The 23964-nt window shown below is 38.7% G+C and overlaps 1 long non-coding RNA gene across 2 annotated transcripts in view; it reads left to right on the plus strand.

The window, feature by feature from the left end:
- LOC128314516 (uncharacterized) overlaps positions 1 to 23964 on the plus strand; it is a 42916-nt gene that overhangs the window by 13457 nt on the left and 5495 nt on the right. Inside the window, exons 3-5 of one of the 2 annotated variants that reach the window (XR_008296252.1) lie at positions 5491 to 5744; positions 18788 to 19007; positions 22963 to 23039. This is a non-coding gene — a long non-coding RNA (uncharacterized LOC128314516). The remainder of the gene's footprint in view (positions 1 to 5490; positions 5745 to 18787; positions 19008 to 22962; positions 23040 to 23964) is intronic. The other variant, XR_008296253.1, reaches the window with a different exon arrangement.

The raw sequence follows: 23964 nt of genomic DNA on the forward strand, positions 1-23964 counted from the left end.
CTTCCAGAGGTCCCTAGCAGCAAGGGATCCCATTTGAGCACAGCTGTGACTTACTCACTGACATACTTATACTGACTTTCTTCCTTCTCTATTCTACTTTTCCTCCTCTCAAAGTGTTGTTTCCTGGGATGAGCTCCCAAATAATGTACTTGCAATCAAATCCTAATCAAGGGTCTGCTTTGGGGAGAAACAAACTCTTCCAGTTTTTACTACCATTACAGTAAACCCCCCAAAACTTAGTGGCATAAAGAATTGATTATTTTGGTTAGGAATTCACATAGGGCACAATGAGGTTGGCTTGTCTCCACTCTATAATGTCTGGGACCTCAGGTGGCAATACTCAAAGGCTTAAGATGGCAGCTACTGTCCGAAATCACCTGAAAGCTCCTGATGCACAAATCTGAAGCCTGGGTTGAAATAACTCAATTGCTGAGCTCAGCTGAAAGTAGGGACCTGGGACCCCACAGGTAGCCTCTGCAGCATGGAAGTCTCAAGGTGGTGGCTCTTCTTATATGTTTGCTGGCTTCCTCCAAAGTGTTTCCCAGAAGAATCAGGTAGAAGCTATATGGTTCTTTTGGACCTAACCTTTGCACTTGTGTAGGATCACTTTTGTTACATTCTTTTGGTTATAAGCCAGTTACTAAATTGGCTCAGATTTGATGGGAAGCATGTCAGAAAACTTGCAGACATATTTTAAAACTTCCACACAAACTAAGAGAGAATTATTGCAAATAGGAGGATTTGGTTCCTAACAAAGAGCAGTCTCCTTGATAAAGCTTTTGTAAAAGATATGAAAAACTAGATTTATAAGTTTTGTTATTTTATCATTCTGCCAGGTTGATGATTTTTATTTGCAGAGGTGTAGCTATAAATCAGCTAGGAGTGACATATCAAATTCATTTTTGTTAATTTAATCTAATTTGGAATGCACTGAGAGGGTGTATTATTTAAATAAATATTTCAGTAAATTATTTTTTAATGGGAATAATAGAGTGAGTTTACTTATATGGATTTTCTTGAAGCTAATCATACATGTAATTGCATTTTTGAACATCAGTTACAACTTGGTACTTTAATATATTTTAGTCTGGTCATGAATTCTAAGTTTAAATTAGAGAAAACAAGAAGGAAATATGAGACATTATTTTATGATGGATAAGAGATAACATACAGAGGTCTGTGTGTATTCAGCAGTTGTAAGTTCATGTCAACAGAAGCTTAGAGAATTGCTTCCACTCTTGATAGGGAAATAACAGGACAAATCATAATATCTTAGAGTATCTGAGATGAAATAGGATCCAGAAGTTCTTTTAGTTCAAACTTTTAACTTTTTAGATGTCTTGAGAGATTATGTTTGTACACTTCGAATATACATAATCTAGGTACAGAAATTTTGCACAGTTTGCTTGTCTATAATGATCGAAATAGCTAGATAAAGTAAAATTATAGAAAGAGTAAAATGATCGGTGGTTGTCAAGGGTTCAGTGGGAGGAGTAAAGGATGAATAATGAAGCACAGGGGATTTTTAGGACAGTGAAATTATTCTGTATAATAGTGTAGTTGTGAATATGAGATGTCACACATCTGTCAAAATGCATAAAAGTATATAGCGCAAAGAATGAGCTGTAATGTGTACTACTATGAACTGAATTGTGTCTTCCCACCTCAAGTTCATATGTTGAGGCCCAAGCCACCAATGTGATCACAAGGGTGGGCTATATTCCAATAGGATTGGTAACATTATAAGAAGAGGAAAAGGGAGATAGCTCTCTGTGCACACAGCAAGGAGAATCACATGAGGACACAGCAAGTTGATGATGGCCATTTGCAAGATAGGAAGAGAGCTCTTACCAGAACCTGAACTCTGCAAGAAGCTTGATCTTTGGCCGTCCACTGTACAAAACTGTGAGAAAATAAATTTCTGTTATTTGAGCCATGCAGTCTGTGGTATTTTGTTATGGCAGCCCAAGCAGATCAATACAAGATTTGGTACCAAGAAGTGGGCTGCTTCTATAAAAATTAACTAAAAATATGGAGGCAGCATTGAAACTGGGTAATGGGTGGAGACTGGAGGAGTTTTGAGGTGCATACTAAAAAAAGCGTAGATTAGCTCACGAAGGGAATATTGGTAGAAATATGGAAGTTAAGTGGTGAGTTGTGTTGGTGTTCTAGTATTTAGTGCAGGTGATTTCTAAGCAAAGTGTTGATGGAGTGACTTGGTTTCTTCTTATTACTTATAGAAAATTTGAGAGGAGAGAGATAAATTGAAGGAATTGTTAAACAAAAAAACCAGAATTGAGGGATCTGGAAAATGCTCAGCCTATGTCTATTGCAGAAAATGAAGGGCACCTGGGTGGCTCACTTGTTGAGTGTCCGACTTTGGCTCAGGTCATGATCTCATGGTTCGTGAGTTCGAGCCCCATGTCATCTCCACAGAAGCCAGGAATAAAGAAGGGATTATACCAACAAACACTGCCAGTTTGGACCAAAGGGAACAGGATGGAAATAGAACTATTCAGCTGCATTATTCTTCGAGAAAAGGGAAGACTGAACCCAAAGGTGATTCAGAGATCATCAGGGCTGCCTCCTTGGTCAAAGGGTGGGGCAACCACTGCCTTGAGCCTTGGGAATAACTTTTTAAAGTCATTTAGAAGGTTAGGGGAGCTCAGGAAAGAATGCAGACCCTGACAAGAACATCTAACTATATTACAGATGTATGATACAAACTCACTGAAGAATATGGAGAAAAGGGGCTGAACTAAGTATCTTTGGAGAAAAGTGATATATGTAAGACTGAAGACAAAGAGATAGTATATAACACTATACTGAAGTTGATAAAGTTGTTTCTCAAAGGAGTTCAGATTAGCAATTCTGATACTGCTATACATGTATACTGGATTAAGAAAGTTGATGGCAGGGTCAAGTTTCTCACTGTTGGAGTAGGAGTTTGCACATAAACAAGAAGAAGATGTGAGAAGGATCCATGTGGAAGTGGATTAGAGCTGAAAATACCAGTTCAATATGTGTTTCACTTAATATAGCTACAGATGGTTACATATAGAAAGACTTATGCATTTATGTATATACATGGGTTAGTATAAAAACATATATTTTTGCTCTGTCAGATGAGATGGCCTAAAAGAAATGACATTATAGGAGCAAGGACCACACTTAGTACCCAGATCTTGGGTTGTAATACTATTCTCTGATAAAAGGGGTAAAGGTTTCTTGGGGGAAATGACTGATTCTAGGATTGCAACAAGAGATATAAAAGGTGAGCCTAGAGCATCTTGTAGTGTGAGAAAATAAGGAAATGTTCAAAAGAATAAAAAAGAAAGAAGGAAGGAAAGAAAGCAGGAAAGAAAGACCCCACACATTGATCAGAAACCAACCGAAGGAATACCCAAGGGCCAAAGCTGGAACAATTTGAGCAACAAAATAAATAATGTATTATTGGATTACACTTCATTATATAATATTATATACTTCAGGTTATATGAAGTATATACTTTATATATATAAAGTGTATATGTGTGTATATATTGAAGTATAAATGAAATATCAATGTGTTTATGCTGATATAAATAAATGACTGGATAAATTAGTAAATGAAGAAGAGAAAAATCTCTGAAGGATGAAGAAGGATTCAAAATAAACTACAGATACTCAACCCTCTGGAAGGGGGAGCAAAACTCCCCACTCCTTGAGTTTAGGCTGTACATAGTGACTTACTTCCAAAAGTATATTTTATGAAAAGGCAGGGAAAGAGTAACTTTACAGTGGAGAAATCTGACAAACACACCCTTAACCAGGTGACCAAGGCTAACATCAGTAACTATAAATCATGTTGATAGCATGTACCCTTGATATAATATGAGAATGGCACTTTATCTCTGTGGTTTTCCTTTGAATAACCCATAACTCCATATTTTATTAAGACCTCTGATTTTATTGAGATATAATTGATATGTAACACTGTATCAGTTTAAGGTATATAACGTAATATTATATTTATAATATAATCTGGAGTTATATAAGTGTGTGTGTGTGTGTGTGTGTGTGTGTGTGTGTGTGTGTGGTGAGTGATTACTACAGTAAGTTTAGTTAACATTTATCACCTCATATAGTTACAAATATCTTTTTATTGGGGTGAGAACTTTATGATCTCCTTAAACTCCCATAACTCCAGTCTTATCACAAGGCAAACATGAGGCAATTCCAATAGTGAGGCATCCTACAAAATACATGACTGGTATTCGTCAAAAATGTCAAATCATCAAAAACAAGGAAAATCCTGAGAAACTATCACAGATGAGAGGAGCCTAAGGAGGGCATGATGACTAAATGTAATGTGGTATCCTGAATGGGCTCCTAGAACACACACAAAAAAGGACATTAGGTAAAAACTAAGTAAACTACGGACTTTAATTAATAATATACCAATATTGGCTCACTAACTACAACAAATATATCAGAAGGGAACCACATAATTGATGGATTTATTTTTCATTTTGGACATTCTAGACAGACTTCATATTAAGCTAAAAATCTGATGAAACCTGGACTGTTTAGTCAAATTTCATGTTTCCTAAATTATGTGGTGATGAAGATATTTGCAAATATTTAGATGAGTAAGTTTTTCTATTTTAATCAGCTTTTTGGCAAGGCAGAGTCATAGCTTGTGTATACTGTAGGGATTGTGCCTTTTCTATTATACCTTTGTGTTCTCTTCTTTTCCTTTTCTGGCATCCACAGAATTCTTTTATTAGCCCACATTCTAAGGCCTTCCTCTAGTTGAGCCTCTGAAAATATTCTCAAATTTCAGTTCTGGCTAATCCAGACTGGGACAGATGCTCTCATTGGATAGGATGAATCAGGGTTGGGCACAGATCCTGCAGTGCCCTTTCTTTCTGCCAGGAGATCAACAGAGAATCTCTGAACTCTCATTTGCTATACTCAGAACTGAAACCTTGTGATACTATTAACACCTTAAAAATGGTGTAACCTGGGAAGAAAACAAACAACCAAAACTAACTAATGATAGCTTGAGGGAAAACTAAAGGGGAAATGTGTTTTTTTTTTTATACTTGTTTCCATTCAGGCGGGAGAGATGCTGGGCAAGTCTACTTACATTCTCTGTTCCTCAGGCTACGCATCTGTGAAGTAGAGTCACCCATAAATATCAGAGGTAATATTGTGAAATAATGTGTCAGCAGCAACATTATAGGATAACACTTATGAGCTAGTATTTACAAGAAAATAAACTAATTTAAGATAGTGTGGATGAAAATATTGAGAAATGCCCGTAATTTTGAAAGAGGAAAACAGTATGTATTTTGTTAGGAGTCCTCTGATTATATGATTGATAGCAATACAGACATTCCCCATCCGAAAGGAGACCTGCTGGACCTGATGACATTCTGTTAGGTTCCTTGGACAGGATTTGACAGTTTTGCAACATTAAAATATGCTCATTTGCATCTTCCTTAGGAACATCTGGAGAGGGAAAAAAGTGGCTTTGGAAAGCTGTTCAACTCGCAAAACACTGAGGCTGAGCAAACATTCCAGCTTTCCCTCGCTGGCCATCACTCACACCCAATGTATTTATTCTTTTTCTCCGACAAGAGAGCAACATTTGGAATAGCTCAAGCTGCTGAGTTAATCATCGAGACGTCGTGGGGATGTTTTAAGCCATGGGCCTACTCTCCTCGTATGATTTGGAATCAACACAACCACCAGGCTGAGTAAGGCAAAAACTGTGGCTGGTCCAATGCTGAGGAATCAAATTTGCTACCTTTCAAATGTCCCATCTCTGTTTAAAGCATCAATGCCAATGGCAGGAACTTGCCAGTATTTCAATGAGTCATTGGATTTAATTCAGCATTGACCTCAAAAGATTTTTACCTAAGATGGGTGCATGCTTTTCCTCTTTTATTATGAAATTCTATTCTTTTACCATGTACATTGGGACTCAGAAGCTGGATTTTATCTTGTCATTCTTGAGTAGTGGTAGAACCTTCTGAAGTCATTCTCTATATGCGCCACTCCATCCCTCTTTCTCAATACCTACCTTAGTGCTCTAAAACCAGTAACACTTTACTACCAAAGAACTATTACCTCCCACCCCCTTCTTTTTGTTCCTGGGTGAAGCCAGGCTTTGAGGTCTGATATTCTAATGGTTTCTTACCTTGTTTTTAGTAGACAAATGTATATCTTTGCTTTGCTCCATGGCAGCAGTTATTTAGAACTTAGTACATATTAATATTCAGCTAGGAAGTAAAATTCAAATATAAGGCATGAATGAGTAGGCAGATAAAATGTTGCCCAGAATATGACTTAAAAGTCCTGAAATACCATCTATCTGGGGAACATCAGTAAGATGCTGATTGCCCTAAGTTGGCTTGTGAGTTATTGGAACTCTACCAAGAAGTTAAGAAATACATTGAAATCAAGATATGTCCAGGAAAAAATACTCCACATGCTGTGCTTGAAGGGTATGTAAATATAACCCCTTCCATTTTAGCTTGTAAAGCAGAATAATAATAATAATAATAATAATAATAATAATAATGTCAACAATAATAATGATAGGGGCCTATGGCTTAGAAAAACTGCCATTTATCATAGTGAAGCCAATGGAGAAGTATTCGTGGAAATTGATACCAAAATTTTAAAAATTCTCTATGGACTGTCCACAGCATAGCTGAAGCCAGAGTTTGGGGGGCTTTAGTTATCCAGGTAGTTGCTTTGGACTTTCACTCTATTTCATAAGGACCAAAGAGTCAATGTGTATTTCCACCAACAGGTGATGGTCAGGAAGACCAAGATACCTGGAGCGCCAACTGGAAAAAGATAATTTCTACCTTTTCTTTCCAGGTAGCAATGATATGGCAAAGAGTTCTTTGAAGTGCTTTAAGAAAATCTCAAAAAGCATTTTTCTTTTTTCGTATTTCTCTGATGCTTTATCTTAAATTTCCCCAATTGAAGCACTGTTGTTTAATACACAGGAATTAATTAAGGCATTAGAACAAATAATGCCCTTGCCAGTTTTTTGCTGTTAAACAATGGTTTCCTTGTTTTGGTTCATCTCAGTTAACTGAAAAGGTCCTCACCTAATCATGTCCTCTTGTCATTGAAAGGCAGGAAAAGAACTAACACAGCAGAGAAGACTATTTTCAAAATCAATCCTTCATATTTAAAAGAGAGATCCATCCTCTCCAGGAGGTGCAAACACAGTCATTAGAACCGAGACCTCCGTCTTCTCAAGTGCCCTTCCATTTTTTCATACTGAGAGGAGCTTTCAGGTGCCTGCTGGGCTAACTAAAATAGATGGCTTTTTTCCTTTAATGGGGCTCCGTTTGATTTTCTGTCATTGTGGTCAATGACACAAGACCTGTTCCACTGTCTGAATGCTAGAAGAACATCATTTTCCCTCCCATCATTTGAGCTGCATTATTTCCCCTCACCTGTCAGCTCAATGTCCTTTTTTGGGGGTATTCTTTGATTCCAGCCCTAACATTACACAGTTTCCCAAGAATGTAATGTAAATGGGATCCACTGGTTAAAGGTACCTCTCACTTCTGAAATTCTTCTAGGCTGTAAAGGAAAGCAGTGAGTCTTTGAGCCATCTTTTCTGCTTTATATTTGATCTCTGAAGCAAAGAAGCAACATCATTCTCCTGCAATTTCCTTCCATTGCAATTTGTACAAGGCCTATCTGTAAAATGGTATAAGGGACCCTCCATGTTACATTAAATATTGAAATTGGTCGTTTATTCTTCCATCTCAAGAGGAAACCTCTGCTTGAACCCCAGATCTCAGACAGAACACAATCATCATAAAAACAATCCTTAAAATATCCTTGGTACCAGGGGCACTGGGTGACTCAGTTAAGTGTCCGACTTCGGCTCAGGTCACGATCTCTTGGTTTGTGGTCTCAAGCCCCACATCAGGCTCTCTGCTATCAGTGCAGAACCTGCTTCAGTTCCTCTGTCCCCTTCTCTCTCCCCCCCCCCACTCATGTGCTATTTCTCTCAAAAATAAACATTAAAAAAATATCCTTGGTACCAGCTGTGTATCAGACTCAACCCCTGGGCTAACCAAGTCATATATATCAAGACAGCCTGTACCCTAAACAACTAAAATCACACTCACAAAATCATGGCTTTTAAGTCACAGCATGCTGAATAACATGTATTGAGCACTGAGGATGTACCAGCCATGGAGCTGAGTGCTTTACACTTTTTGATTCCGTTGAACTCTAACAATGATGCCAGGAACAGGCACGGTTTAAACTTGTTTTGCAGACGTGAAGACTAAGGGCCAAGATGGAGAAATAACATTTTCCTAAAGTCACCAGTAGTGGCAGAACCAGCTTTTAAACTGAGATTTTCTGTCTGGAAAGCAAAAGCCCTGAATTTCTACCCCATGCCACACCACTTCCTCCTCTACCCATCCTGTAGATATTAATGAGGCCAGACTGGCAGGGAGTTGGAGGTGGAATGGTTGAAAGAAGTGTGCTGTTTGGATTTTGATGATTTTAGACCTCATGTTTGGTTTTAGAAAGGGGCAAAGAAGATAAAATAGAGCAGTAGACCCTTTCTCAAGAACTTCTAGAAAGCACAGAAAAATCATTCCTCCCACAAAGGTAACTGAGCAAATGTTCAAATATTCTGAGGTTATTTGATCTTGACTCCTAGAAGGAGAGAGGATCTCTTTATGAAGTAAGTCTTTGGTACTCTCAACATTTGGGATAAAGTTTACAATCTTTGTGTCACAATAGTGTCAAGGGTGTGGCAATATCATCGCTGTGTGTCTCTCTCATGTCTCTTTTGCGGGTACACACTCCTGGTGGTTAGGTGCAGCAGAGATATCTGCTCTTTAAATGGCTCTGAGTAATGTTGCCAAGAAGTACACTTACATTATTTAAAGACCTTTTAAAAGAGAGAACCCTCCCCCCTTCTAGCACACTCTTGGCTGATAATCCCTATTGAACAATCTGCTGCTATATTTCTTGGAGACATTATTTAAAATCCTTTTAAAGCGCAGTTCTTCCTACTTCCCTACGATTGATACCTGTGAAGGGCTTAATAGTATCAGGGAGGAGGGTGATAGGGAGGGGAGAGGAGGATGACTGCTACTTAAAAGGATTTAAAAGAATGTTGCAGCCATATTTCATAACCGTGATGCCTAAAAGCCTACAGTAAGGAGGCAAAAAGGCTGCTGCTTCTTTTTCTGGGCATTTTTTTTTTTTAATGGGAGATATCCTTCTGAGTTTGCTTTACCTGCTCAAAGAACCACTAAGATTACTGACCAGTCTATAGTAGTTTCACATTCGAAGCCCAGTGCTCACCTGGAGAAACTGGAGGAGATCTTAGAATTTTCTGGAGTAGAGATTGAAGGTGCAGATATCTATAGAGCCCAGAAAGAGTGAAGTGGGCTGGATGTAAGACAAGAGGGACTCATGGAGACTTTTACATTTAAATGCATACGTGTATGTACTATACACACACTATATACACACATATGCTATATACACATGTAATGCATATATATAAACATGCATATACTTCGCTTTCAGGTAGCTTAAATAATACATATAGCTGATACTTATTGAGCACTGTGTTCCAGGTACTCTTCCTGCACTTTATGTGCAATTTCACTTAATACATCAATATTATGATGTATATATTCCTTTTGAAGTTTTTATTTATTTATTTTTGACAGAGAGAGAGTGTGTGTGCCAAAGAGGTGAGGGACAAAGAGAGGGGGATACAAAGGATCCGAAGCAGGCTCTGCATGGACAACAGAGAGCCTGATGTGGGGCTCAAACCCTCATGACCTGAGCCAAAGGCAGACGCTTAGCCAACTGAGCCATCCAGGCGCCCCTGACATATATATTCTTATTGTTATCTTATGAAAAATGAGAAACCGAGGCACTGCAAGATAGATGACTCAGATCGTGAATGAGACAGTCAAACAATTCCCACCCGAGCCTCTGTGTACTCACTCCAGGACCCAAATTCTTAAACATTACACTTTTCTGAGTGCACAACCATCCTCTTGTAAGTGTTGAAAAATAGTCCATGTAGGGGTGTGTAAATGAACTGTGATCCTCTTGATTTCCTATTCTCATTGTTGTTCTCTTTTTTCCATTGTTATCTTTACTACTCAGCAATATCATTAAGGTCAACACACCGTTTTTTGAACTATTGATAAGAGCTGATGATAGATTTTAGTTCTTTTCATAACAGATTTGAGTATTTGTGCAGTTGCTCTAAGTGCTGTCTAGCCTTCCAAAATTAAAAGATCTTAAGAAATTTAGAGCTTTAAAGGAATCTAGAAATTATTTAGTCAAGTAGCTGAATCTTACACACGAGGATACTAACACCCAGAGAGAGCAAGTGACATGCCTAAAATGATACACTTGGTGGTAAATGCAATACTAGAATCCAGGTATGTCATTTGATACTGTAGCAACAATTTACTCCCATTTCTGTTTCCATGGTTTAAGGTATGCAACTTTGTCCTGTCCTCCCACCTTGTTCCTGGGCTTGGCCATGTGACTTACTTTGGCCAATGAGGTAGTAGCAGATGTGTTGCAAATAGAGTTATTAAAAGCACTTGCACCAATGTGGCTTGCTTGCTCTTATATCTTTGTCATTTCTATGGGAAGAAGAGGATGAGAAAAGCATGGAGTCAACCCTCTCCAGCTAAGCCAAGCCTAGATCATTTAACCCTTTGCTGACCCACAAACTCATGAGAAGTAAGTCATTGCTATTTTAAGGCACTGGGTTGAGTTGGCTTATTATGGAGCAGTAGGTAAAATTAGATGTTGTTGTTGTTGTTGAGGTTCTCAGAATATTCTCTGAAATAAGTGCATGAACTTTAAATGATGGAGACTCTTTTTTTTTTCCCTGAAATGTTCTACACTAACACCCAACTAAAGCAAAAAACCAAAAACTGATATTGAAAGACACTCTTATTATTTGGGTCTCAGCTCAAATAGTAACCCTAGAGGAAGCTTTCCCTTGACAGCCAATATAAAATTGTGCCTTACCCCCCCCCCCCAACCCCAGTTACACTAGCACATTACTCTGCTCATGTTTCTGGATTTATTTTTTTGACTGACTGATTGATTGATACCTATTTGCTTATTTTCTCCACTAAAATTGAAATTCCATGAAACTAATCTTACCTGTCTTGCTCACTTCTGTATTCCTAATACCTATTACAATCCCTGGTACATTGTTGCCCCTCACTAAATGTTTTGGAAGGAAAAAAGTTATAAAGATATAAAGCATTTTCCTATGAGACCTTTTGAGGTCTATGCTGTAAGAGCTGTTTAATGAGTAACTGGTATGAGGAATTAGGGAAGGCTTCAGAGAGGAGGTCACATTGAGCAAGCCTAGAGAAAAGATATCTCACCATGTTGAAGTGTATGAGATAGATAACATGAGTGCTTTGGTGCTCCAGCATAAATAAAGACATTGAAGTATAAGAGTTCTCAGTATAACTGGATCAATCCAGCTTGGCCGGAGCTTAGACGCACATGTTCACAGTGAAAATGGGAGAAGATGAGTCTAAAATTCTCCTTGGTTCTAAACTGGAAAATGGCTTCAATACCACCCTAAGGATTTCATACTCTATCTTTTAGATCATAAGATTTTTAGGCAACAGTATGTTTGGGAAGTGAATGCTGCTGGTAGTGTGAAGGGTAAAAGTGATAGAAGAGAATGTTGGAGGCAAGAGACCATTTAGGGTACCATTGCCAATAGTCCAGACGAGAGGTGACAACTAGTACAACTGAGATAGTGGCAGCAATGGGAAAAGAAGTGGGGGAAAGTGTTTAAAGATGTTGGAAAGAGGAAAGCGATGGGTTTTTTTTTGGCCAATGTGAGAGAATATGTGTGGAAAGAAGTCAAAGTAAAACTAATATTCTAGTTTATATGACCAAGTGGAATGTGATACTAAGCTGGAAAGAACAAGAAGAGAAACAAGTTCAAAAGAAGAGAATGGGTCTTAGTTACATTGGATTGGCAACATTGGAGGTTTCACTTCAAAATCATGACATTCAAGGCTTCTGTCTAGAATAATTCCTCCAAATATGCCTTGTGAAATAGTCATTCGTTATCTTTATTTTTAATTTTTTTAATGTTTATTTTTGAGACAGAGATAGAGTGTGAGTGGGGGAGGGGCAGAGAGAAGGACACACACACAGAATCTGGAGCAGGTTCCAGGCTCCGAGCTGTCAGTACAGAGCCCGATGCAGGGCTCGAACTCACGAACCATGAAATCATGACCTGAGCCGAAGTTGGATGCTTAACCAACTGAGCCACCCAGGCACCTCCCATTACCTTTATTTTTAAACATTCTCCTATACCTGTGCACTACCCACAAATATCATGGTAAGCTAAAATAAGCACTTGGTTTTTTGTTTTGTTTTTGCCTCTGCTTACACTGTAATAGTGTAACACAGTGTAAAAAACTGGCTGGTGGCAAGATTCAAGATATTTTACACTCAAGTTTTTGAAAAAGAGGGGAGATGAAAAGAAATAATCTATTCTCCAGTTATTTTACCACTCAGCATTCCTGAACCAAATCATTTATAGTCATGAGAAATGAGCTGATTTGTGATGAACTCAAGATGTGAAGGTAAGCTTTGGTAAAATGCTGAGGGACCTCTGAGAAGACATAGAAGGGTGTTGATGTTTGCAGAAACTAGATGAGCTGAGCGGTGGAGCAGGGAACACATCTTCTGTGCCAGACAGCAAAGCGTCACAGTGAAAGGTCAGAGTTACCAAGTTGGTGCGGTGTTCCTAGACCCAACTCTCTTGGAAGCTTCAGATGAACTTGATACACACACACATATAATTAAAGCCATATGCATTCTAAAATTTTATTCCTAAAAATACCACAAACTTGCAATCCCTCTTGATACCTAAACTGTATATTGTAATCCTCACCATTGAAATTTTTCTTTGGGACTAAACTTTTTTTAGACTCTGGCTGCTTCCAGTCTAAGTTGTATGTGCCCATTGAGCCTGTGAATATTTCTATCTTGGTTAGACTTAAGCACTCTTTCCCTCAATAAGCTGTAAGTTTCTTGAGAACAAGGGAAATACCTTAGGCATGTTTATATCAGTGTTTGGCACTCAACAGGTCCTCGACAAATGTCTGCTAAATTTAAGAACAAATGAATGTAACCCCTTTTGATTGCTGTTTTCACTCTTCATATGTGCAAAGTTGCCATCAAATCATTCCTCTGACCTGACATCTCACACATCTTAGAATCCCATTCTTCTTTATGGAAGACTAGAGACATGCTTCTGAACATAGTGCAGAATAGAGAAGGGCTGGTGAGGGGAAAATTTTGGTATCAACAATTTATTGTGAAAAAGACTGTAGGGAAAATGCCATCAGTTTTGCTTTTGTCCCACAAAACTCTAAAGACGTCTCCATATAAAACAATTGAGAAGTGCATGAGATGGGATGGAAGTTTCCAGCAGAGTGGAGATGCTTGAACCTCTACTGAGTGTAGCTTTCTCAGAGTAACATGAAGGGATTGCTGATGACAACAAATCATCTCCATTCTGTACTAACAGTGATTCATTGAGGGCTGCTGTCCATACTAAGATGAGATCCCTATAGGACAAATCCAAGATGAGCAAAATTGGCAAAAGTTTCTTCTAAATGATGGGACGTGAAAAGGGTAGCTTAACCTTTCTGTTCTTAGATCTTTATTCATCATCTTCTTGTAACATAAGTTTTTGTACAAAATACAGTGAGAGTTTATTATATCCTGTAGTTTTGATAAAAAGGTAAGCCACAGGGGCGGCTGGGTGGCTCAGCCGGTTAAAGCGTCCGACTTCGGCTCAGGTCATGATCTTGCGGTCTGTGACTTTGAGCCCAAGTCGGGCTCTGTGCTGACAGCTCAGAGCCTGGAGTCTGCTTCGGATTCTGTGTCTCCCTCTCTCTCTGCCCCTCCCCCTCTCGTGCCATTTCTCTCTCTCTCTCTCTCTCTCTCTCTCTTTCTGAAAAATAAGCATTAAGAAATTTTTTTAAAAGGTAAGCCACAGTAAATGTTTTCACAAAATTGTAATTATATATGCACCTCTAAGCCTTCATCTTCCTAAACATTCGGTTTACTGTAACTTGAAAAAACAAACTAATAATTACTACTTATGTGATATTGATAAGGCAAGACTTTCCTAATTGATAATTATCAAATACATTCAGAATTTGTGGCTAAACATGATTATTAGTTAAAATTTAGAGTTCATTGATGAAAATGTCTAAAATAAATAGCCTCATAGATCAAGATATTAATAGCCCCTTATATGAGTATTTAGAGTTTTGATTATGAAATAGTTCTCTTCTCAAAATTAGATTATCTAAAATTATTTGTAAGTAGCCATTTTAGCTTAATTGTGGTATGTGCTGTTCTATTTTAATGGACTATAGTAGTTTTTTTAAAACAAGGTTAATAAAACTACAACCTTTCATATTTTAGAAATTTTACTAATAAAGGGCAGTCTTTCCTTCAAGTACTTTGACTTTAGTATTTATCAGGGTCAGAAAATAATTTTTTATAAATTACTACCAGTCATGTTCCATATAGCTGGTGACCTGAAAGGGCATTATTAAGCTTATTTTTATAGAACAGATACAGAAGTTCCACTCAAAATATGACAGTTTCCATAGATTACTCTAAAGTAGTAAAGTTTTAAATGAGAATTATTTTCACTGGGGCTCTCTTATGTCATCATAAACATTTTAGTAAATGCTCCATACAACAACCTGCGTCTGGTGGTGCCACATGTGAGGAAGATCCCTGCTCTTTCTCCTTCTACCACAACCACCATACCCAGAGTGAGTCATAAGTTCAGAAACTGAAGAGGCTTCTTTTTGCTTCTACTCTGATCCCTGGAGGGTGGGGAGGAGGGGGCACTGGCCATAAAGTGCTTAGCTGGAATAGCTGAGAAAGGGCATAAGGAAGAACAATTCAAGGTGATAGTGGAGTCAGTCTCCTGAGTTCTGTAAGCTGCTTGGCTCACCCCTGCAGCCTGCTGCATCAGTTGGCAAGACTCCCCACTGTGGGGTTTCTGTGGGGAGAAGAGCCTGAACTTTTCAGATTTAAAGGCCTAGACTGCTGCATGATGGATTCTCCCCTAATATCATTAGCTGCACATGCTGCTAATTGTAGTGGCTGCTAATCCATCTGAGCAGCCAAAATGATATTAGCTTTCAATAGGATTTACATATATCCAGGCTTGTTTCTGCATCAGCTAGCAATTAAAGTTTAAACTGTTGAACATGCAGCTTGCTGTAGGCTAAGTAATATTTAATAGCATTAACAATGCATTTCCCTATTCGCCTTCGAATCTCTTTACAGGCTCATCAATTCGCCATCACCTTTGTGTGGCACAGCCGACATTAGTAGCTCTTATCCTAACAGCTTCCAGAGGAGGGCACTGTCAGAAGAGACAGGACAGTAGAAATGCCAGCTGCACATATAAGTATTAGCAGCATAATTTATGTTTCTATTCCTAGTCCCTCCCTGTCTCTCTCTCTCCTTCTCTCTCTCTCTCTCTCTCTCTCACACACACACACACACACACACACACACACACACACATTCACATTCACATTTATTGAAGGAGGTATATTAGCTTACTCTTTCAGGGCAGGCTTTGAGAAGCTGTAAATTAGCTTATTTAAACCATAGTGTCCATAGAAAATAAATATTAACTGAAAGGCAGTTTCAGATTATTCCAAACCATGTGAGGAATCCAGCTTTTTCAAAGCATGATGTAAGCAGGACTAAACTCTCTTGATTAACTTGTTTAATAAACATTTATTTGTATGAGATTGAGTGAAATCAGGTTACAACATAAACTCCATGAGGGTAGTTTCTTTGTCTGTCTTATTCACAGCTATTTCCTTAATCATCTAGCACAATGACTAGCACATAAAAAGTGCTTAGTATATATATGCTGAAGTAATGAGTGTATGAGATAAGTGATGGACAACTAAACTTCCGGATCCCAATTCCAAGTCCCGGATGCTTCTTCCCTTGTTCACTATTTTACGCACACCCACCCCCCACCTTGTTTCTAGACCATTTACCAGTGGGTGGACAAGTCAAAGGTGGGGAGGAAGGTCTGACTCAAAAGACATTCTGCAAGCATTCTCCAAAAAAGGTGTCCCTATCAGGACCAGGCCGTGGGCAGCTCGATACAATGAGATATTTCTGGTCTGTAAATCTTCCTGCCTGGGGATCATGTTGGTGGATGTCAAGTGGTTGTCACTATGGTGCAACTTCAGGATAAGGAGTGTATTTTGTTTCCTAGGTTTGCAAAACCGGGTGTCTTAAAACAGTAGAACTTTATTGTCTCACAGTCCTGGAGGCTAGAAGGCCAAAATCAAGGTGTGGGCATGATCATACACTCTCTCTGATGGCTGTAGGAGGGAATCCTTTCTTGTGTGTTCCAGTTTCTGGTGTTTACCAGTCATCCTTGGCATTCCTTGGCTTGTAGATTCCTCTCCCTTCTCATGTGGCTCTTTCCCCTGTACCTTTACATCGTCTTCCCTCTGAGTAGTCTGTCTCTGTCTTCAAATTTCTCTGTTTTATAAAGATACGAGCATATTTGATTTGGGCCCACCCCAGTGACCTCATTTTAGCTTGACTACCTCTGCAAGGCCCTCTTTCCAAATAAGGTCGCATTCTGAGGTACTGGGGGTTAGGACTTAAACATATCTTTTAAATAAATAATGTAACAGGGTTATGTACAATCTGGAAGATGGTAATGGGATGCTCTCAGGCCTGAAAACCTCTCTTCTTGGGCACCAGGATAATCCATATTCTCAGGGCTTAGAGGTCAATAATAATTGAATTATTCTTATCATTTCTTGGACTCTGTCATCTTGTAAGTCCCACCTCAATTGGCTTTTATTACATAATATTCTCCAACTATTTCTCTGATCATTCCTCATAGTTTAATAATCTCTTTCTCATCTGTCCCTTAAATATGGCATTCTGTCTAAACTGTCAGTTGTCCCCTAGTTTTGTTTTTTGTGTTTTTTTTTTTTTTGCTGTGTCTGGTCAATAGGCAACTGGTTTAAATTACACTTGCTTTTTGATCCTACCACACACGGATGATTGAGTCCACTTATGTAAAATTGGTCTTGTGAGTCAGTCAGGCCAATTCATTCTAAGAGTTAGCTATTTTATTAGGAACAATGCTATCTAAAGGTCATACTTTTTTATTATCTTATTTCAGAGTAATCTATTGTTTTGGCATTCACATAGAATAAGGAATAAAGGTAACCATAGTTCATTCTTACGTAGGCATTGTCTATTTAATTTTGAAACACAAAATGCTAAAAAATTCAGTACTCTTAAGCTAGGTTTATCTCTAGGCTACCCAGGATGTACTAGTCTGAGATAAAGAAACACATTTGCCTGTTATAACTCATTTTTCCTTCATTGGAAATTATTTATTGTAAATGTTATGTTTGGTAATTTAGATGGCTTGCAACGTATTGAAGTCTCATCTTAAAAGAAAAAATGTCCCTCCTAAGGACGTGGAGCAAGTCCCTGTGATCTACTCTACATTCATAATTTAACCAAACAAATAAAGGTAGAAATAAAGATATTGCTGATGCTTATTAGTTAAAATTTTTAATTAAAAAATCTCTCATTTCTTTTGAGTTTTGATAGCTCCAACTCGAGAAGAGCTCCACATAGATGTCCTCAGCCAGAAGGGACAGGAACAGATGAATGGCTTTCTTCACACTTCTTGTTGGGTGAATCAGTCATGCTCCAGGGTCATGTTAAGTTTGCCATTTTTGTACAAAATCACTTAATAAATTGATTGGCACCTTATCTTGGTGTCAATGTCACTCCACTTTTAGAGATGTCCAAACTGTTTAAATATCAAAAACAAACCACAGAGGACAACTTAGTGAGAAAGCACTTGTGCTAGCTGAAGATCAAAGGGAGACAGCTGACCTCTGTATATATTTGATATTACCAGAGACGAAGTATAGTGATTTAGCCAGTGCATGTGGTCAGAGCTTCTCTGCTGGGCTCAGTGAATAGTGAAAACAGTTGGAGAGTATGCCAGGGCAAGTATCTATAGAAAATCGCAGATCATGTTCTAAGGAGAACAAGATTTTCAGCATTAGGAAGGTGACTATTAGAATGTGAATTCATGTAAACTGTTGTTTTAGAAAATTAATAAACCCAATCTGGGCATGTTATAAGAAAAAAGGAATCCTTATAAATGGGCAAATGTTACAAATTCTAAGGCAAAATATCATCACATTCACAATATGATACTTTATGATAGACAGGAATTTTAAGAGCGTGATCAATAAATTGCCAGTCAGTCCTGAAAAAAAAAAGTCCTTGGCCAAATTTTAATTTATGGGTATTTTATTAACTTGGGCTCAGTGTCTGAGTTTTCCACACGTGGTCAGTTACTGAATGTGTGATGTATTTGGTTACATAATTTATTGCAGATATGCTGGGGAAGATTTGGGTAAACCATTAAAAAGATGTTGCATTTTCCTTTAACCTTATATAGGTTATTCTCTTGAATGATGTGATCATAAACTATGGTGTATACAGAGGAACATTTGGGTACATGTAAGTTCCATTCAGACTGAAAAGCAGGATTTAACTTTCAGAAGTTTCACAGTTTGAGATTCTTTTTTTGTCTCACACTCTTATTGATAAGGCTGGAAGATGATACTTTACACTCTCATCTTTTCTTTCTTCGAAGGGGCCACTTTAAAGAAAAGCCTAGCCATGGCAGCAGAGATTGGGTATGATGACTTCAGACCATGTTCCAGCCATGCTTGTCAAGGAGGATAATTGAGGCTGAGGTTAAAAGACATTAAGAGCCATAATGAAAGCAAACTGTGAGCAGCTGTTCCCAAAGTTATTATGTGTTTGGCTTGGACTTCTGCTTCCATGGATTCCTAGGATTCATTTGCAAAATAGTAAGTAAATTTCGTATTTCAAATCCGAACAAAGGATCCAAAGAAAAGAAATCTTTAAAGTAGTGTGACATTGTATTCTATAAAATCTCCAGCCGCAGAGTCTGCATGCCTGCACACCATCTTGTAAGCCATCTGATTTTGAAAAAATGTTTAAAGACATTGGTATTCTTCTCCAGATGGTATGAGCTATAAGGGCAGGGATTCTGTCTATCTGATTTACTTTAGCATCTAATGTAGTGTCCAGCATAACAGGTGTTCAAAAACATGCATCAAGTATTTGTCACATGGATAATTATAGTGTAAGATGACTTTAAAGTTTGAACTAATGGGTTTTTTTTTCCCTTCAAACCTTTTCTTCTGATCTTTCCTATCTTGGTAAATGGCAACACTGATTGCCTGATTGCCCAGAAACCTGGGCACTGACCTTGATTCTTTTCTTTCCTTCATGCCTCATGTTTAACAAGCTCTGTGGTTGCTGTGTTAGATTTGTCCTTCACCCCACACCAGCACGCTGCTGTGCGAGCTTAAGTCACATCATTTCTTGCTTGGACCCCTGCGATGGTCCCCCTTCCAGTTTCTTTGCTTTTATCTTTCTTTAATCTTTTGTCTTCACGGTTACCAGAATGGTCTAAAGGCAAAAATAGATCACAGTATTCTACCCATATAATGTCTTGCCACAGAGAATCCACTTCCTTAGCAGGGTCTGCAAAACCTGTGTGGTCTGGTCCTCGCCTCCCTCTCCAACCCAGTTTTGGCCTACCCTCTCCATTCATTCATTATAATCCAGCTGGGTTGGTTTTCTTTCAGTTCCCAAAACATGTTCTGCTTTTGCCCACCTCTTGGCTTTATTCCTGCAGTTTCCTCTATCTGGAATAAACTTCCTCCTGGCCTTTGAATGGCACTTTCTTCTCACCCTCCAGTCTCATTTATCTCCTGAGAAACTGTGCTTAAACTCCAGCCTAGGTTTCCTTTACAGCCCCTCCTTGAGCCCTGCACCTGCTTTGCGTGTTTTTGTAGTCTCATCACTATCTTCAAGAATTACTAGTTTGCTTATCATCTATCTTCCCTAGTGCTTTGGAACATGTCTGTTTTGTTTACTATAGTACCCAGTACCGTGCCTGACATATATTATGCAATTAGTAAATATGAAAAATTAATTTATTGAGTGATAGAAAATCCAACTAAATATTACATGATATTATGTGTATAGTATAGCGGAGGCAAATGGGAAAGTTTGGCTTATCCACAACCCATTCTTCATTAATCCACTTACTTACTAAACACCAAATATGTGAAAGCTGTTCTAGGGCTGCTGTGAATTCAAAGAAAGAGACCTGGTCCCTGCCCTCCTGCACTTATACCCTGGGAGAGAAGATTAATATGTATACCAGTAACTATAATTCAAGAGACAATTGATGAGAGGTGCTTTGGAAGTTTTTTCATTTATGTACTATTTATACTTAGTCTATTTTTAAAAGAATTTGCATTGGACTGTGGATAGGAGTTTGAGGGACAAAAATTGCTTGTCTCTGTGTGAATCAGGGAAGGCCTCATGAAAGACCCCATGTTTGACTTAGATTCTGATGAATACTGATTTTGGAGGTGCAAGCATAATGAGAAAGGGCAAGGCAAAAAGTACACCACTTTATGTGGACAGCTAGAAGGGGCAAAGCTTGAGTGAGAGAAAACAGAAGGGCTACATTTGGAAAGTGAAGTAAAGTCAGATTTTGTGGTGTTTGTTAACTGCATGCAGAAAACAGTTTGCATATTGTTTACAAAAGCCAAGGGGAGCCCCTGAAAATTTTGAAGCTGGGCACTGATTTAATTCAAGCGCAGTTTAGAATGGTTAATCTGGAAGTGCTATGCAGGATGAATTAGAACAGGGAAGATATGGATATAAGGACATGTGTTTGGAAAATCCCAGTTCTAGGAAAAGAGACCACATCCATGGTGATCGTAATGGGAATTGGGAGAACAGGTAGATTGGGGAAATATTAAAAAAGAGATAGCCACCTATTTTGAAAACTCATTGACAGGGTCAAGGTGTAGGTAAGGAAGAAGAAACTAACCATGGGAATGAGGATAACAGAATGGAGAATAAGAGCAAAAGTCTGGTTTCATAGAATAGTTGGAGAAGGAAAGCAGAAGGAGATTGTTGGAATACTTGGGTGTGAGGTGGGAGATTACACTTGGGATAGGGATTATGATGTTTTAAACCTTATATCTTGTTTTCTATGCTGGACAAAGGAAAGATAATATCTCTTAATTCACTCCCTTTTAAGGGTCTTAGGAGAAGCAGTCTGGGAAACCGCTAATTTCTGATACCTATGAAAATCTGAGAAGGGTAAAGTGAATGACCTTTGACATAGAGTCAGACAACAGAGATTGAAGTCCTGACTCACTGCTCGCCAGTTTACTGCTCCCTGGTCACTGTGTGATGTCCTTAAACCACACACAATCTCTAAGTTCAGTTTCCTTCCTTATGAAATGGAAACAAATGCATGGTTATTATAATCTCAAGGACTAGTGGAAGAAGTCAGTGAGATTATGTATTTTAAAGTGCTTTTGTAAATCCTTTTAGGAGGGCAGGATCATCAAGGAAACTCTAGGTACGTGTCTGAGATGCATATTGGGTGTTGGGTATTGGATATATTATGTATTATAAGACTGCTTTAAATAATTGCCACTTTTAATAGCTTTTATAAAGTGTCATTGTCCCTAAACACACAATCATTCAAAAAAATTGGTGGGGCGGGGGTTGTTTCACTGGTCAGGTAACCTGACCTTTTTCTTTAAAATTTCTTAGCTCTATGAAAGTTAAACCAGCAATTGAGGAGACTTTAGGACTTTAACCGTGGAAAAGGTAAGGACGCTTTGCAGCAGTGGTCTCTGTCCTCCTGGCTTGCAGAAGCCAAGCTTTCCCGCACTGCCTCCCTGTGTCTGCTGAGAGAGAAGCACTGGGTGTGAGCTTCTAACTCGTAGAAGTGCTGGCTGTGTCTGACTCAGGCATAGACCTTCCGAGACACTGACAACTCTCGGGCTCTGGATGCCAGCAGCACAGCTCGGTGCCAGGCTCAAAGAGCCCACAGTGCTCCGTAGAGGAAAATGAAATGCTGCTGACAAAACATCCTTAAAGCTTGGGCAGAACTTGGGGGTTAGATTTACTGGGGAAACAAACAAACAAAAAAAGCATTCAGAGAATAGCCTGTTTCTAAACCTTCCTCACTATAGCAAGAAATTTAGTTTCTTTTGAAGTGCAAACGTTCGAAAGTGAGGGATGTGAGGAGCTATTGCAACCACTGAATATGGGGCAGACCCCTTAAAATAAATAAGCACCATGTCCGCTCCCAAATAAATGGCTTTTGTGTGAGTATCGGGTGGGTTTGATAAGGATGGTGTTACAACATTTAATGAGGTGCAAGGGAAAAATGACTTTCATAAGTTCACATGGCTGTCATTATTTTCTCTCCTGTGTTCCCTTTCCCCCAAATTTCACTTTTATAGACCCACTTCTGGATCCTTTGGCATCCACTACAGTAAAAGTCAAGGTGTGTGTTGATAATAGTGTTCACTGCATTTGCTGTGGGTATATATACATCTATTTTATGTACGGAAAAAGGCTACAAACAAGGGAGAGGAGCAAGAAAGCTGTGTGTAGACTGTTCTTATTGGCATGTAGGAGCTGCTGGAGTCACACACAGAATCTTTTGAACGAACTAAATGTTCAGACAGACAGACACACATTTTCTAGGGCCGTATATTTCCCTTTTTGGTTGTTACTTTATGTGGATTTTGTATCTTGGTCATTTTTAAAAAATCAATGATCATTGTGTTGATCGCTTTCTCGTTTTTAAGTCATTTCCTTCAGCAGCAACATTAGCTAAACACATTCCCAATTCTGTTCCACTCATTAGTATTAATGTAGTAATCATCATTCCCTTCCTTGGCTCCTTAGACTTGCTTCAATATTTACACATTGGCCGAAGCTGATTGAGCGGGAATAATGAGCCTTCGATATCTGCACTGCACAAGGTGGGTGAAGACTTGTTTCCACTGGGTAGAGTGTATGGCGGAATAAACGGTATGTCATAATTATCAATGAAAATGACAGGCAGGGTCCCTGGTGCTTGTAACACTTGCCCAGCATTGCAGTGGCTGTGGCATCACCCACTCTGGGCTGCTTCTGTGCATCGCAAGTGACCATGAAAAATAGAATTGCCCTTTAGCCTTCTCCAGCCTCCACTCAAATTATTATTTCATTCTTTTTAAGGGAAAGGTCCCTCATCGGTCAGAGGGCTTTTATATGGCCTCATCAGATGGGGAGGGCTTTTACCTCAGGCTCACTGAAGGTACAGTTTTATACGTAAAGAGTTTCTGTTGGAGTTTTTCCTGTTTATTTTCTGGTAAAATAAACAAGTCAACTTTCCTGCCTTCATCAGACACTTAATTCAATGGACATTTAGAAGCACTTGCTACTTGGGAGACACTGTGCTAAGAGCTAGAGACCCTTCTAGCTTAATCTTTCTTCTCAGCATGAAGTTAAAATAAAAATACTATGAATTGAAGACAAGAGTTTTTGAAACATGGAGACATTCTAGAAGCATGCACTTAAGAGTTTGCTTGACCTAATTTCAGAGAAAGAGGAAAACTTCAAATATCTTTTCACTTCTAACAATATCCTTGTCTTCTCAACCAAATCACCAAAGTTTTCTAGAGACACATAATATTTTTCAAGAGAAGGAGAGCTCCTTTTGACTAGTATTTGCCCCCTAAGAGTAGGATGTTTGTATATTTAGACATCTGTGCTTCCTGTCACAGGACAGATGAAGACATTTTCTCATTGCTTTAGGTTTTGAAGATTTGTTTTTATCGTTGGCAGTTCCCCCCTTTAGCACTAAAGCTGCAGGGTTGCCTCCCTGCTGAGAGTTCAGAATGTTTCCCTACCACACAGACAGCA

The sequence above is a fragment of the Acinonyx jubatus genome, chromosome B1, assembly GCF_027475565.1.
Source record: "Acinonyx jubatus isolate Ajub_Pintada_27869175 chromosome B1, VMU_Ajub_asm_v1.0, whole genome shotgun sequence".
Lineage (NCBI taxonomy): Eukaryota > Metazoa > Chordata > Mammalia > Carnivora > Felidae > Acinonyx > Acinonyx jubatus.